The following is a 4,524-nucleotide window of genomic DNA, read 5'->3' as shown; positions in this document are numbered from 1 at the left end:
AAAAAAAAACTTTCCTCTGGAAGACATCAACCATTGCAGTTTATTCCTCTCTGTAAACACAGCTCTGGATCATGCACCTGGGAGAAGAGAAGATCTTTCTGCCTGAACACAGCTTGTATTTGTAATTCCTCAGCACTGAGCGCAGTTTCCGGGATATCAGCCCACTGTTTTTGGGCAAGATTTGCTCTGCATCTTTTGGGATTTTTTTCCGCTCTTTCTGCCATTTATCTGTGATAACTGACTCTCGCCAAGTAATTCATCTTCATACATCCTGCAGCCACAACTGCAACATGGAGACACATTCATAACAAGGTAAGAGACCAGTCTAGATTATGTCTCGATTTGTTTGGTGAGATCACTGCTTTTAGACGGTTATTTCCTGTTGATAGCAAATAACATGCCTTTACGTTAAAACAGAGTTGCAGCTATTAGTATTTTGGTCCTTTACAGTTATGATAAATCATATCATAAAACACAAACATGTACAGTATGTTAACTGATACAAACGCGTACTGAATAGGACTTCTTGCAAGTGGGAACTGTTACTTGAACAACACATGTATCTCATTGCAATTCAATTGAATTTGAATAGGTAAAAGCCCATAATCAGCCCCATATTTGTTGTAAGAAGATACTTTTTGTTGATAAATTCCTATTTTGTTGCTGGAATAAATGGTTTTCTTTGATTATGAGTAATTATTTCCAGTGCAAAACACTTTTCTCACATGGTTTGAACAATTGTGTGTTCTTACATCATAATTGGTAAAGCATACACATTGGATGCCTGGAGTTGTGAAGGAATCCTGGAAAGTCATTTTCATCCTGTGCTTATAGACACATTTATGGTCTGTATCCTCTTTTTCTTTCTGCTGTCAGTCGTCCAGACCGCTGTTATTCACAGTGAGTTAAACTGGTGTTTTCCTTGAAAGGAAGGAGAAATCCTCAGCTCTTGTCCAGAAAAGTCCTTCACATGATAAATGTGTTCTTCTCTCAAACTGTCTTTCTGGTCCCTTCCTATTTCCATCCTTGCATTCTCAAAGTATGTTGAGTCCACCCAGAGGCCGATATAAAAGTGATGAGGATGCTGGTGAACTCACCAGCATATTTCTGTGATGGCAGACCTTCTGAGACAATCCGCCAAATTAGATTTTAATGAGGCCATCAAGTTTATCAGATCAAACCAATATGAAGTGCACTCGCAGGAGTCTGAGCAGCCGACTGACGGATGAGTTTATCAGCACATCGGCGTGCCCCGGGAGGCTCAGAAGTAGCCTTAAATTGAGAATCAAACTGTCAAGTGGAAGCCGTCCACAGATATGGTTGGTGAGCCTCAAGTAAAACAATCCATTTGGCTGATAACCAGACTGGATCCCACAGTAAATTTGTTTGCCAGAGACAGCAGCGACGGGTTGTTAATTGTGTTTTGATGGGTCTAATGACTAATGATAAAGAGTTTACTGCTCGACTCTCTGTTGCAGGTTAACCAGGTGCAAGGTCGATATTGTTTGTCAAATGTTCAAGGAGAGTTTATAAAGAACGTCATGTACTGCTGACTTTGCTCATACAGGCTAGCCTATATTTCTCAGCAGCCTTCTTTTGAGAAAGTTGTGTTCTATTGTCTTCTATAAACTCCCCTTGACATCCTGCTGTCAACTCTCAAGACAATTTCATGCTGAGAGTCTTTAGTTACAACAACGTAGTCTTCCTCTCTCTGTCCTCTTCAGTGAGGAATGTAAAGTCATGCCATCATATGCAAAATTCACAGAAGCCGGCTGAAGGTGAAAGGTTACTGTGACTCAAGGAGCTGGCTTGTTATCTTCCCTCGAAGGCCTGTTTTGGATGTTGCCTGGTTACACCAGAATACAAACAAGTTTGTCATTAAGTGTCATTCCTTCTTAACAAACTTGACGCAAGATCATTATATAGTATATTACTGTGCATAGCATGGTAGACGGCATGGTAGACGGCTTTTGAAACCATTCCTTCACACGTTGGTGAATAGCTCGAAAGACATGGGAATTTATCCCAACAGAAAAATGCTATGGAGTGCATTATGGTAAATGTAGGAGCCAGCCTTTTTGGAGGTTGATCCATTCACAGGACTAAAAGTCAGAATATCTTCGCCTGTGCTCCTTTTTGATTTTTGGCATTTGTATCCCTCATCTGTCTATTGTGAGTCCCATAACTTTGTGGAAGAACTAAGAATACTAAATTTTTGGAGCTTTACATGTTTCAATATTGCTTTATTCAAATAAAGCAATCAAAGCCTTGCTATAATGCTCCAAGTTGAGCTTCGGCCATCCGGATTTCCTTCAATTTTCATAAAGATGTGGGTCCATGTGGATCAAAATCAGTTCAGTGGACCTAGTTACTAAAGGCCTGCACCTGTCAAAACCAAGCTATAATGTTAATGGGATTCTCTGTAGACCTTCTAGATAGCACTGTGTGAAGGCATGGACCTAGAGACGTAATGGAAGGGGTTTAGTACCACCATGACATTTCCTGAAGCTGCCAGTCCGATGAAGCTGGGCAAGAAATGCCTAGATCTAATCAAAAACCAAGTAACCATTGTAAGAGAGTCATCTACAGAGATGGAAGAACCACGCAGAAGGGCATCTTCAATCAGAGCTGTGTGGTAGACAGAAAGTCTCTCTAAAGCAAAACAATAAAGAGCATAAGAGGGAAAAGATTGTCTAGTCTGACAAGACAAAAATTTGAGCTCTGATTGCCAAACACTGTATCTGGCACAAACCAAGTACCAGCCACCTAGATAATACCAACCATATGGTAAAGCAGGGTAGTTGCAGTTTCATGCAACAAACAGCTGCAGAAGCTGGGAGACAGAGAGAAAAATGAGCTGGGACAATATAGATATATCATTGCACAAAAATAATCTCCAGAGTATACACAACCTCAGAATTGAGCAATGACTCACTTTCGTAGTTCGGCAAAGTCAGAAAAAATGCTGGAGTGGCTTTAGGACAGGACCCAGATATGAAAAATCTGTGACTTGACCTAAAGATCGCAGTTTTCCAACACTTTAGAAACAATGAACTTGAGCTTGTGTGCGATGGAGGAAGATTGACACTGTACAAATACAGGTGTGCAAAGCTGGTTGCGGCACACCCAAGATGACGTAAAGCAGTAACTGCTGACTGTGGTGCTTCTGTATGGGAATACAGAATTATAGAGTCTTGTTACAGATGTGGAATTTCAGTTTTATCTTTAAGATTGCAGAACATACAGCAGATTATATCATTAAGAAGTATTTTGTGAATGCTAATGGAAGAAAATACAACTCTTAACACTTTTGAATTCAGTCAACAAGAGTCAGTCTGGGTCGCCTTTTTTTATTGTTAAGGTCCAGCCCCCCCTCCTCTACAGAAACCAAGAGGAAGTTGTCCTGATTGAGCTTTGTCTGCCCGGCTTGTCTGACTGTAAGGACAAAGCCATCAGCAGCAGAGACGGCAAGGACAGCCGGATAGACACAACACCGCCAGACTAGACAAGTACAATAACACTGAGGACAACTTTGTTTGTAGTATGTTGCAGAGATGTTTAATGAAATCCAAACTGGCTCTTGAAATTAAATCATGACTTTTGGATTTTTCGTTGTCACACTCACTCACCCTCTTGAGAATCAAAAAGCCCAGAACCTGAGACACTTTTCATGGATATAGCTTCGGTGGCACAAGCCGGAAAAAACTTTCCTGCCTCTTCCTGAACCACAGCTGTTTGACATTCTGTCTCGTGAAATGGATTTAAGTCTATGAGCTGTCTCTGCATGGCTGCATTTGGGTGGAGAAACACAATGAATGAATGTGGTTGTAATAGCACGTCAACACATAATGGAAAAGACAGCTTACTTTACAGATTCTCTTGGGGGGAGAATATGGTTCTGGTGAGCCGGGGAGTGGATTTACCAGGGAAGGCGGGAGAATCACTCCTTCAGTTGGCTATTTTTAGCCAGTGTTGTGTGGTTGATGATAATGGCAGTCAGATCTACTTATCTCTGTGCTAATAGAGCCATCACTTTCACTGAGGAGGATCCTGTTACACTGGAGCCTGATTGGTACCAGTGGTTTGACTTAACACCGTACATCCAGCTCCCTTTGGACCCTCATTATACCAGGTACTTTCTCCTATGACTATTATTGTGTCCTTGGAGTAGGGCTGGGCAATATATATAATAATATATATGAGGCTAGAAATCATCTTAAATTCTGGATATTGAATATTATATCCTAATATGAGACAAGTGTTGTCTTTTCCTGGTTTTAAAGGCTGCATTACAGTAGAGTCATGTAATTTTCTGAACACACCAGACTGTTCCAGCTGTTCCATTATTTGCCTTTACCCATATAGTTATTATTTTTAAATGTAACTGATGATAATTTATCAAAAATCTCATTGTGTGCATTTCTTTTTCTTCTAAACTGTATACACTTTTCTGTTCCCTGTATCTGTCTTTTATTGTCTGTAAAGTGACCTTGAGTGTATAGAAAGGCGCTGTTAAATAAAATG

At 40.5% G+C, this 4,524-nt stretch overlaps 1 protein-coding gene across 1 annotated transcript in view; it reads left to right on the top strand.

The window, feature by feature from the left end:
• Window positions 1–9: 9 nt before the first annotated feature.
• The window catches only part of map3k22 (mitogen-activated protein kinase kinase kinase 22), a gene marked incomplete at its 5' end in the record, with an annotated part of 39,342 nt that continues 34,827 nt past the window's right edge, over window positions 10–4,524 (top strand). The window contains 1 exon segment of the mRNA XM_032504375.1: window positions 10–312.

This window comes from Etheostoma spectabile, chromosome 22, assembly GCF_008692095.1.
Source record: "Etheostoma spectabile isolate EspeVRDwgs_2016 chromosome 22, UIUC_Espe_1.0, whole genome shotgun sequence".
Taxonomy (NCBI): Eukaryota; Metazoa; Chordata; class Actinopteri; order Perciformes; family Percidae; genus Etheostoma; species Etheostoma spectabile.
The sequence above is the reverse complement of the archived record's forward strand: the minus strand, read 5'-3'. Positions and strand labels throughout refer to the sequence as shown.